General features: G+C 37.6%; 1 protein-coding gene across 5 annotated transcripts in view; it reads right to left on the reverse strand.

The window, feature by feature from the left end:
- TTC39B (tetratricopeptide repeat domain 39B) overlaps positions 1-12,563 on the reverse strand; it is a 131,579-nt gene that overhangs the window by 67,443 nt on the left and 51,573 nt on the right. The window contains exon 1 of one of the 5 annotated variants that reach the window (XM_079112679.1): positions 3,258-3,761. The exons of the other annotated variants lie outside the window; for them this stretch is intronic. The gene's annotated coding sequence lies outside the window, so the exon portion shown is untranslated. Of the gene's footprint in view, positions 1-3,257; positions 3,762-12,563 lie in introns of those variants that run through there. 5 annotated transcript variants of the gene reach the window in all.

Here is a 12,563-nt window from a genome sequence, read left to right on the forward strand (position 1 = left end):
GATCTATGGTCCCTCCCCTAAATTAGGTGGTCTCAATGACTACTTGACCAATACAATAATGATTTCATTTGGGGACCCAGGTCTTAAAAATTAGTAGTTTCCACTTCTGGTTATTTGGAATACTAAAACTTAGAAATTCATTGCCATGCTGGGAGGAAGTTCAAGCAACCACATGGAGAAGAACAAAGCCTCTGACCAACAGTTGTAGCTAAGTTCCCAATCATCAACCAGCACTAAATGGCCAGCCAGGTAAGACATCATGAAAACAGATCCTTGAGTTCTAGCTAAGCCACCTCTGGTGATTCCAAGTGGGCCAAGATGAGCTTTTCCTTCTGTGATCTACTGAAAATGCAGATGCAGAAGCAAATAAAGGATTGCTATTATTATTTTAAACCAACTAGATTTCACAGTGATTTGTTACACAGCTATTGATAAGTAGCACATGTGTAGTATATTGAGTCATGAGAAGAAATGGCCCATTTGCACTCTCCGCTGACCCAGAATATAACCCAGAGAGTGTCAGGTTCTAATTGTCACCATCTAGAAACGATCACAGGTCAAATGCAAAGAAATCAGAATGGTGAGAAATATGAAATATGAAACATGAGAAACAAGTGATAGGTCTAAGACAGAACACAGAAATGCAAAAGTACACCAGTGAGGGAGGAAGAGCAGCTCACATATCTGAAAGATTACTTCGTAAAAATGCCAGAATGATTTTATCCTGGGATCAGTGGGTGAGGGGCTGCCGAGAGGTAAAGTGTATTTTGGTTAAGGAAGCTCTTTCTAATAGCCTTTCAGAAATGGAATGGATAGATGGTTTGGGGGGTCAATGGAGATCTTTGGCTAGAATATCTACTGAAAAGTTACTCTCTACCCTCAAAAAATGTCAAATCCATAAGAATCGTAACTTACAATGAGAGGCAAGTCCTGTTCAACTCTAAATATTCCAATTCTGTAGGGAATTGATGATAGACAGCAATCTAATCTCAAAATTCAAGAAATCCTTGATTTTTTCCATTAGCATCCCTGTTCTACGATGCACTTCTTTCTTAACTGACCTGCCACTAATCTGCCCATATACACAGGCCAACACTTTCTAAAATAAGCCAAAGATTTCTGTGTAAATGTGGTGTTAACAAGTGGAAAGCAAGTGCAAAATGTTAGGAAAATGTCTGGGCATGAGGCCAAAAACACTAAGCATCTTTATTTTTCATGATGCATTATATCCAGAAGTGTACTATGGCTTCAAAAAGAAGAAAATGAGGGAGCTCTCCCAATCAACCTAGGGTTAAGGAAGTTAACACAAAGCTTCAAGAAGCATAGGTTTGCCAACTTTGAACACAACAGTTATGGGCTACACTCTGAATGACCTTGGCCAGTGGATTTAACCTTGTGCACCTCTTTTTCTTCATCTACAAATCCAGAGTGACAAGACAGTGTTGTTATATATTTACAGAAACAAAAAACAGGTTAACCATAAGTACTGGAACTGGCACAGAACAAGTTTTAAAAAGGATCTAGTTCTTTTCCACTAAGAAAAATGATGACCCAGAATATAGGAACGTAACCAATTCCCCTTCCTCTCCCGCTACACTGTGAGCTCCTCCAAAGGAAGGATCATTGCTTAATTCTTATCTAAATCCAGCACTTAATATAGTGCCTATCACATGCTTGTTAGCAAATTAAATTATTTCTAACATCTCTTTCCAGTTCAAGCATTCTAAGGATCTGCAGCTTCAGATCTGAGGCAGAATTATTTGCAAGCGTTTATATGTCCTATATTTGTTTGGCCACAAAGTATCTATATTTCAACAGCTGAAAATACTACTACAATTGTAATAAAAATTAATTTGTAATTTGTTTTTTTAAATGCCTCCCCCACCTGCTAAAAATATCTGCTCCATAAGATCAAATAAAATATTTTGTTCAGCATCATATTCCCAGAGCCGGGTAAGAGCTCTGCAACAAATGTAAACATTTATTGAATGAACGAATGATAATTGAATGAATTTAAGTTCTCTGCAAGTCTAAATAAGGCAGGATTTCCTAATTTTAGCAATCCTCCCTAATTAAATTCAAAGTTGCTGCATTGTATGACAAAATGTTTAAAAATAAAAACAGCAGATGTTTGATCTCTGGGTGGTGGAGAAATTTTCTTTTTTAAAATTCTTCATTTATTTTATGCTGTAGGAAGTCAACCAAAATACTGGCACCAAAAAAGCTCATATACTATGTTAGCCTAAGCCAAGCATATTGTGCATCTACAAAGATGACTGTTACCAAAGGCTGTCGAAAAGTATTCCAACTACTAATCTCTGAACATAACAGCTTTTAAAAATCACTTTAGCTAATATGGTTTTAAGATAGAGGAATGAGATCAGTAACCAACCGCATGAATCCATTCACTAAAATAATAAGACTTTCATTTAACAAAGACAAATCAAGAACATATGGGGGTTATAGTAAGAATCAAAAATTAACCTTTTGTCTTTACAAAATGCTCAAAATTCATTCCTCTACACATAATTCAGCCAGGATACAGTTGTAGCCTCTAGTGAATTCCAAAGTAGGAAAGTGGGACATGATGACTAAGAACAGATGTTTAGACTTCGGGGTCTGCGTCACAAAAAAACCAGCATTGATTTCAATGTACAATTAGAAAAGGATGATAATGAAGGGTCACTTTGTGGGAGCTTGTGTTTACTATAATCTATGACAAAGAGACAGGCTCAAGTCAATATAGCACGGTCAGAGGTAAAGGTCTAGGACAATCAACACACTATTTCTGAGTGCATGGCACTTTACTAATCTTTAATATTTTAATTACTGTGACAAAACAAAACAAAATCCATAATGAAGCCAGCAGAAGACAAACAGTAAATACAAAGTGAAGCATTATCATCCTGCCATTGTTCTGCAGCAACCCCCACCATGCGCACCTTGCAGCAGCAATAAACCAGTCATGGCATCTCGGGAGGACTGGAGCCTCTGCAGCAGCCAGAAGCCTATTTTTTCCAATTGCAACTCTCCTCCTTAGGAAGTTAAAAGATGGAGAGAGGGCAGCAGGGGAACCCTAGCAAGCCTGACATGAAGCTTTTAATGAAGACAATGTCATCTTACAAAACATGCAGCTCTCCGATAAAATTTAACTCTGGTTTCAAATTTTTACATAGCTTTCCTTAAATCCTCACAGATTTAAAGAGAACCTTGTAATAATATCTCTAGGAACTGCTAAATACATACAAGATACTCACAGATTTAAAGCAGCTGTAACTTTGGAGGAATGAATACAGTTCCACTATGAAAATGTCTTTCCCTCTCTTCTACCAGATTTTTTTAAAGCCACTAAAGAAGAAACAATCGTCAATATAAGAGCCAACAAAAGTCTTCAATTTGTTCTATTCTTTTGGCTCCAATGAGACTCTCAATTATCAGGCACAAGCAAAGAAGTTGCCGAGGCGACTGACAGCATCCCAGAGCTTTGCAGGGCAGAATTTAAGACATGTCAGTTAAAGTGGCAGCTGCACTCACTGCTGTAGCGATGCTTCCGCAGGAAGGGATGCCGGGAGATTTTTTTCCCCCAATCTCTGCTGCAGCCTAGTTTTAATCCATCACTGTTTAATTACACTAGAGAAATAGGCAAGAAAAATACAAATGATTTGGATTTATAGAAACTACAAGAACTTCTAATGACTTTTTACCTAATCTAGGGATTCATCTCCCATCTCAAGAAAATTAAGGGATAAAATGAATTACTGTTTGTTTTAAGGAAAATGTAAGAACAGGCTGTTGCGCCAAGGTTGACTTAAGATTTTATATCCCATGAGCTTTTTTAAAGCTCAATAAGGGAAAACCAATTTCTCTGGAGTTTTTAGTCTAACAGGTTAAACTAGCGAAGTAAACTAAACTTACATATGACATGACAATCATATCAATCACTTTTAAATAGACATCTGATGAATAATATTTGAAATGGCTTCGATGAAATTTTTTTAAATGGGGCTTAGAGAAAAGTTCAAAGATTCTAAAATAAGCATAATTCTGAAGTTCAGTTATACCTTTTGGTTGTGAATAGCTAAAAGCTCTCCTGGGGAATGAGATAGTCAGTGATTTGACAAGCTTCCTATCTTACCCCAAGGGCTTTTGCACATAATAGAACTGAACCATTTTTCCTTTGGGACCTGATTATCTAAATTATACCAGGTAATATATTCTGATGTAACCAGATTATAAGTATCAAACTCCTTGGAATAAACTACAAAACAAAGTGGAAGATTAAAATCAGTCATAATCTCATAATCTAGAGTTGTTAATGTTTTGTAAAAACTTACTTGTAGTCTTCTTCCATATACATCATATCAAGGAGACCTGACAACTATATGCATTTTTTAATACTATTGCTTTACATATATTATACTACCCTTTTCACCAAGAATTATGATGATTTGCCCACATATGTGACTTATTGTTAACCACCTATATTTCTGAAAGAACTCAAAAAGGTTAGCATACCCAATATCTATTTGTGGGCAGAGGGGAAAAAGAATGAACAGAACATACATGGTTTCTGTTCCCCTGGAACTCTAGGTTCAGTAGGGAAGTCATTTATTCACCAAACGTAAGCAAATGTGGTAGGTATTACTATACAACAAAAGAGAACTACAGACATGTCAGAAACTTGTAAGTGGCCTGTCTTGTAATGGCTGGGGTTTATCAAGAGAGGAAGAGAGAACAGCAAGTCCAAGTGGAAAATTATAAGTACAGTGTATATCACACCTTCATTTTTCCACCAATATAAATATCTATCATTTAATATTTATTCTTTTTCCTACATCAAAAAAAATTTGACTAGTTTCCAACTTTACTTTTGTGAATTATATGCAATATGTAAGAAAATAACTGATCAAACTTGTATAGATCTTATGCATTTAGTCAATTAAAACAAATCTTTCAGAAATTACTGTCCAGAAAGGGCTAGACAAGATGCCACACACCAGTAATCCCAGCAACTCTGGAGGCTAAGGAAGGATAGTAAGTTTTGAGGCCAGCCTGGGCAACTCAATGACACCCTGTCTCAAAACAAAACATAAAAAGGACTAGGTATATAGCTCAGTGTAAAGTGTCCTTGGGTGCAATCCCCAGTACCAAAAGAAAAAAAAAAAAAAAGGAAAGAAATTACAAAAGGTAGGCCACCCACATAACTTCAGAGTATCTCCTAACTGATCAGTTACCACAAGTTTCTAGGCATTTCCAACTTAAATGAGACTTGCTCAGAATCCCATAAAAGCGAAAAAGGCTCCTTTGAGAATGTTAGAAGGGGTGCAACACCTGATATGCATTTGTTTTTCTTACATTTTGATGCAAACGAAGAGAAAAAAAGTCCAAATAAATTATGTAGATACCCTGCCCTAAATGAAAAGAAGCACAACTCCCCAGACTCTTTAAGAGTAGATTACAGTACTATAGTGCTTAACCACCATGTGCAAGGCCCTGGGTGTGATCCCTAGCACTTAAAAAAAAAAAAAAAAAAAAAAAGAGTGGGTTGCATATAGTGCTTTCCTTCCAAAGACTGTTAACAACATGGAAAGAAGGCACAGGGAATGACTTTATTGTGGAAAGAGGTGACACACAGTTCCCCAGCCTTTGATTAAAGGCAACATCAACAGTGTAAATCATGTTGATAGTATACATTTTTGATAGGTTATATTGAAAAATGGCACTTTACCTCTGTGATCTTCCTCCAAAGTAAACCATATGGGGTTTTTTGGTTTTTTTAATTTTTTTTTTAAGTTGTAGACACAATACCTTTATTTTATTTTTATGTAGTGCTGAGGATCAAATCCAGTGCTTCCCACATACTAGGCAAGCACTCCACCACTGAGCCACAATTGCAGCCCCTGACCATATGTTTTAATGAGTTCTTTCATCATGGTGACTAACAGACCCAATCAGCACAATTGTAGAGGAGGAAGTTTATTTGGAGGTTTACAGTTTCAGAGGTCTCAGTCCATAGACAGCCAGGTCTATTCCTCAGGGTTCAAGGTGAGGCTGATCACCACCATTGTGAAAGAGTGTGGCAGAGGGAAGCAGCACCTAGTGATCAGGAAGCAGAGAGAGTTCTCTACTTGCCAGATACAAATACATACCCCAGAACAATGCCCCCAATTCCCACCTCCTCTAAACACACCCTATCACTTCAGTTACCACGAAATTAATCCCTATCAGGGGATTAATTCACTGATTGGATTAAGACTCTCACAACTCAATCATTTCTCCTCGGAACCTTCTTGCATTGTATCACATTCACATACACACTTTTGGGGGACACCTCATATCCAAACCATAACACCACAAGCAAAAAAAAAAAAAAAAAAGACAAATTTCAATAGGAGAGCATCCTACGAGATACTTGACTGGTACTGTTCAAATCTGTACAGTTCATCAGAACAAGGACAGGACTGGGGAGATAGCTCAGTTGGTAGAGTGCTTGCCTCGCAAGGAAAAGGCCCTGGGTTCAATCCCCAGCACCACAAAAAAAAAAGAAAGAAAGAAAGAAAGAAAGAAAGAAAGAAAAAGAAAAAGAAAAAATAAGGACAGTCTTAGAATTGATACAGCCAAGAAGAGCCTATAGAGACAGGACAACTAAATGTACAGGGGTATGCTGGATGAGATCCTAGAACACAAATATAAGTTATTTAGGTAAAAATAAAGGAAAACTGAACAAAGAATTAACTTTAGTTAGTGATAACATATCAATACTGGTTCACAAACTAAGAAACATGAGATGATAATGTAAAATATTAACAACAGGGGAAACTAGATGTAGGGTATGTAGGAACTCTGTACTATCTTTTTAATTTTTCTGTAAATCTGAAATTGTTTTTTAAAAAAATAAAACTATGGAAAAACTTCTCTTTCCCAAACTGAAATTAACTTTGCTTCTTCTGATCATTAATAAAATATATTCCATAAAAGAGACTTCTTAAAAATAATAAATTAGAACAAATAAAAATAAATACCTTTTAACCCCACAACACTGAAATACCCAATCCCAAACACACTAAATATATATGTGTCCTTGTGCTGGCATCCTGCACACACACACAGGGAAATACAAACATTGAGATACATCCCATGCCTTATTTTTACTTTTGAGGCAGGGTCTTATTCAGTTGCCAATACTGACCTTGAACTTAACAATCCTCCTGCCTCCCCAGTCCCTATGATTACAGGTATGAACTACCATGCCTACTCACAAGTTGCAGTTTTACAAAATGCTTTTAAATAAATTATTTCATAGATTAAAGATACAGACTATAAAACAATTTTTACTTAAATGAATTGTCTGAAAAAGCATCCTGACACTATTTCAATGACTGAATTGTACTAAAACAATTAGAATGCTCTTTTGGAGAACATATTCTTTAAACAACAAATCATGGAGTCAATTTTCTTGTAGTTATTACATGGAATTATTTTAATCAAAGCAAACTATACATTATGAGTGTGATTTATTTTAAATTGCCCCCCCCCCTTTTTGGTAGTACTAGGAATTTAACCCAGGGGTACTCTACCACTGAGCTACATAACCAGTTCTTTTACCTTTTTACTTTGAAACAGGGTCTTATTAAGTTGCCCAGGCTGGACCTGAACTTGTGAACCTCCTGCCTCAGCCTCCTGAGTAGTTGGAATTATAGGTGAGCACCACCATGCCTGCCTGATTGGGTCCAAAATTTTTAAATGGCAAAGTCTCCCATTGACTTAAGAGATTAAGTCAATGGGAGACTTGACACACATAACTTTATATACACACACACACATACCTTTTTTTTAACTGCATAAAGGCAAAGTTACCTTTGCAGAAAACTTTCTTAACTGCCAAAATAAATAAAACTAAAACCTTACAACTAAATTGCCTATAAGGGAGACCAAAACAATTTCCTCACCTCTGAATTCACCAGAACTACATGTGTATTTCTACTTATAATATTCTGCTCGTAAGTACCAAAAAAATAAAAAAATGCTGCCTTGAATATTTTCATTCTAGACACAAAAAATAAAATAAATGACACTGAAATTACTTTATATAATAATGAAAATTATATGTAATTCCTCAAATCCCTCTTTAGTTTTAAGTAATTGCAGAGTTCTTCCAACTTGTTCACTGCTATTTAAGTCTTCAGAATTGTAAGCCCAATTGGGCTTGGCGGACTTAACAGTGGGACCAAATGTAAACTCAGCGTGCTTGGCAGGCACAGTTAGCAGCCAAATAAAATGGGACAGAAAGTGGCTGAAGCAAGCTTTATTGGAATTTGGCTCTCCGGCGAAATTCCAAGATCCCTGGGGTATAGGGACCCAGAGAAAATCCCACGTGGCCCTGGCTGCCCAGGGTTTTTATAGACTAGGATTGGAGGGGGTCCTGCTGAGTGACAGGTGGGTGTGAAGGGTCAGTGGAACTTTCCATCCACCTTGCTGGGAACTTTCTGGTCACCTTTTGGTGGGCTGGTCTTTGTTCCAGTTGCTCAGCTGTGCGCCCTACAGTTGCCTAATTTCCGACCTAACAAGAATATTTACTAAATGTATAAATACATGATGCAAAACTACACATTACACAAAAATGTACCTAAACCAAGTATTGCTATGCCTTTAAGGAGTTCTATACGTATAGTCCTACAAATATAATGAGAAGCAAAAAAAGAAGTGGGGGGAGAAGCGGAAAGAGAATAATTTTCAAAACAGTAGTGAGGTTTGGTACATTTCAAAAGACAAAACTCCCAACTGCCTGCTTTTGAATGTTTTATTAGTCATTTTAAGTTGCTATTTTTATCAAGAGATGAAAGGAGAATAGATGTGTCAGAAAAAAGGGCAGATAAAAGATGTACAAAGTTAACAAAAGGAAATGAGCTCACTGTATTGCTTAGGATTCTGACAGCTCATTTACATAAGCTTCAAATGAAAACTGAGTCAGCCCATGATTGAGAAGTAGCAAAGAAGCATTACCAGTTCAGAATAGTGTTTACTTTGCCCAAACAATTGGACATTACTGAATTATGTATGTGTCTGAGTTGATGAACACAGCCAGCCATAGATCATTATTTAAGATACATACATCCCAAAAGGCCTTTTTACTCACTCTCCTTTTGAACAACCACAGAACTGACCACTGTGCCATATGCTGAGGGCCTAACTTGGTGATGGCTGGTGTTTTTCATGAACTGAAAATCCTTGCATTCTACTTTGAATATCTATATTTTCTGAATAGTCCATGCTACTGTTTGAATATCTGCATTTCTCTAAAATGAATACATTAAAACTTAACCCCCAAGGTGACAATGTAAAAGGTAGGGTCATTGGGAGGTGATCAGGGTATGAGGGCTTCCCTCCTATAAATGGGATTAGTGCCCTTATAAAAAGCCTTGCTTCCCCCCACCTGCTTCCACCATTGAGGATACATCTAAAACACCATCCATGACGAACAGGCCCTCAACAGACAGTGAGTCTGCTGGCACGTTAATCTTGGACTTTCCAGCCTCCAGAACTATGAGAGTTCTCATAAAATTTCTGTTGTTTATAGATTATCAAATCCAAGGACTTGTAATAGTAGACCAAATGAATTAAGACAGTATATTAATTTAATAAATTCATTAATATAACAAAGATATACTGAGTACCTACTTTGTGCCAAGCATGATTTACTTAGGTGCAGAGTACACCATGATGAGTAGACCATACCCATCCCTATAGAACTCAGATCCCATAGGAACAGTCATCAAAACACAAGTAACAATTAACTACAAATTGAGAAATGGAGTGAGAAAAACAAGATGCCAAGAAAGAGAAATGGGGAAAGAGTAACCAACCTACCTGGGTGTAGTCATTAAGAAGGTAGGAGAACATACCAGCTAAATGCTAAAGATGGCCATAGAAGAAGTTCTTGAAGTAAAGGCAGGAAGCACACAGCAGTCTGAGAGACCTTAATGCTCAAACCTAGAGCAACAACATCTCACTCAATCAAAATGCCGAATAAGGTTTATATAACTGGAGGGCAGAGAGTGAGGGTTAAGAGTTGCCCTAGACGAGGTGGAATGGACATTTTTTTAAGCTGTCTGTTTTATCTTAACTCCCTAAGGTCACCCTCCCAGTTATCTCAACTCCCTAAGGTCTCCCTCCCATTGTCTCAACTCCCTAAGGTCACCCTCCCAGTAATGGGAACAAAGCCCCTAAAGCTGTTCCAAGAAACAGCCCCAAACAGAGAGTAAAAGAGTAAATTGAGCCAGATAGCCAGATAGTGCTCAAACAGTAGGATTACCAGAAACTATTGACCAAAATCTATGCCCTGTTGTAAAACATTGAGAAACATGTTGTATGTTATCAGCAAACCCAGACCCCCTTTGAAATTTCCCGGCAGCTTTGTTCCCCTTTTCCCTTTCATGTGTGACCCCTCCCGATGTGTGGTTTCTGCCTTTATAAACCTACAAGATTTTCTGCTAGGGACTCGACTCCTCGAGTTGGGTCCCAGCGCGCTGGAATAAACACCTCTTGCGGTTTGCATCAAGTGACGCCTCCTGCGGTTGATTGGGGTTGCCGTTGATCCATGGGACAGAGTTGGGGTTTCCTTTTTGGGGGCCTTACATTTGGGGGCTCGCCCGGGATAAGACGGCCCCCCCTCATCCACGGAGTCGACCTTGGAGGTAAGAAGGGGTACCCCGAAGTTGTCTGTCTTTGTCTTGTGTTTTGTTAGTTGGTCTGGTTCTGTGAGCGCGCTTTCGGTTTCGGTGGCAGCCGTTCGGTGACTAGTGAGAGTGGCCGAACAGTGGTCAGTAGACGTGCCTGGGGGGGCCACAGGTTGCAGCCCTGGGGGACGCCCTAAGGGTGGAGGAGAGCCAGGGACACCTGGTAGTCTCCCTCGGTAAGGGCGCTGATCGGGTTCAATTGGTGGATCAGAGATTGGTGCCCGTCTGTATCTGGTTCTGTTGTGTGTTTGTGGCGGACAAGGTGGAGGAAGGGTTGGAACAACTGCGGGGTTCTCGGCCCGGGCTACTCTCGGGTGGACCCCAAAGGTTCCTTCTCTGGACTCCCCCTCCCGACAGCCCTGAAGGGTAACTTAGCAAAGTAGCTTCAGTCTCAAATGTAATGAAAAATAAGGTCTCATAATTTTCTTTAACATCCAACCTGTCCTGATGAGATGGCTAAAATACCTTAGGCACAAAGTTTCTGTTAAAACCTGTTAGATCCTTCCAGATCTCAGTCAAGGCTTACATTGAAATATAAATAAAAGAAGCCTAAAGGCTCAGTAGGAGACCGGTCTCAAACCCAGGGAAAGAAAAGGTAAAAAGAGTCTTTAAAACTCCAGCAAAGTAAATTTTATGGTACTTTACTAAAGTTATCAATGGCCATATCATTTTTCCAGAACTCTTGTTTTTTTTAATTATATGTTTTTTGAGCTCATGATTTTTTGATCAGTTCTATTTTTATTCAACTAGAGTTTTTGAACATTTGTTACATTGCAATGGAGATTCACCTATAAAGTTACAAGGCCTTGATTTTGTGTTATTTGTATGTTGTGCTGTCTGATGTCATGTTTTGTCTGTATCTAAACTGAGCGCTCCTAAAATTAAGATTTAAAAATGGATCTGGATACTTTTAATTCACGTGATTTAAAAAGGTTCAAATTGGGTAAACTAATAAAAGTAAAATGTCTTCAAAAATAACTCAAGCCTCTAGGTGGTCAAGCTAATAAAATACTGATGTTAATAAAGTGTCTAATATCAATTGTTTCTAGGACTTTTCTTCAACAGGAAAGAGACAGCAAATACTGTACAGGACACTTGTCTGATATCTTGGTTTTTACAGAATAAGTGAATTAGAGTTAACATGTATGGGATTACTCTAATGTGTTTGTAGAGACATTGGATTAATTTACAAAGTTAAAATGCTAATTGTTAAATAACATCAAGTACTTTTAACTCCTTAAATTCCATGGGGTATCATACTTAAACATTATTGGTGTTTTCATAGGTTGGTAAATAAAAGGGTTTAAACTTGCTTTGTGTCATCACTAAACTAAAAACAAGGTTACTAAGAGTTACGTCCTAACAAGTGCAATTCTATATACAAAGGGTCCCAAAAGTTTCAACTGTGTTTCAATTAGAGTACTATAAACAACAGAATATTTAATCTTATTAAAATAGAGTAATTTATCTAAATTCAGAAATTTCATAAGAGTTGTTTCAGAATGTGAACAAAAAGGGGTCAACAAATAGGAAAGAGAAAATAAAAGGCTCTGGGTATGGAAATATATTTAGTAAAAGGAAAAAGGAAATGTTTCTGGGTAAGAAAGTGCTTGTGTGATGAAATACATGAGGGTCTAAGTAAGTGCGAAGAAAGTCTGTGTAAGTAAAGGGCAAATTTCAACAAGTTTGTATGTAACTAAGTTGGTTTTATGTATGTGAGACAGCTAAAAATATTTAAGGTTTTTCCTAAGGTGAAATACTAACGTTCTGATATAAACCAAAGTTTAATCTACATGGTAGAATGACATGGTAAAATGACAAGGATTT

The sequence above is a fragment of the Sciurus vulgaris genome, assembly GCF_902686455.1.
Source record: "Sciurus vulgaris genome assembly, chromosome: 15".
Taxonomy (NCBI): domain Eukaryota; kingdom Metazoa; phylum Chordata; class Mammalia; order Rodentia; family Sciuridae; genus Sciurus; species Sciurus vulgaris.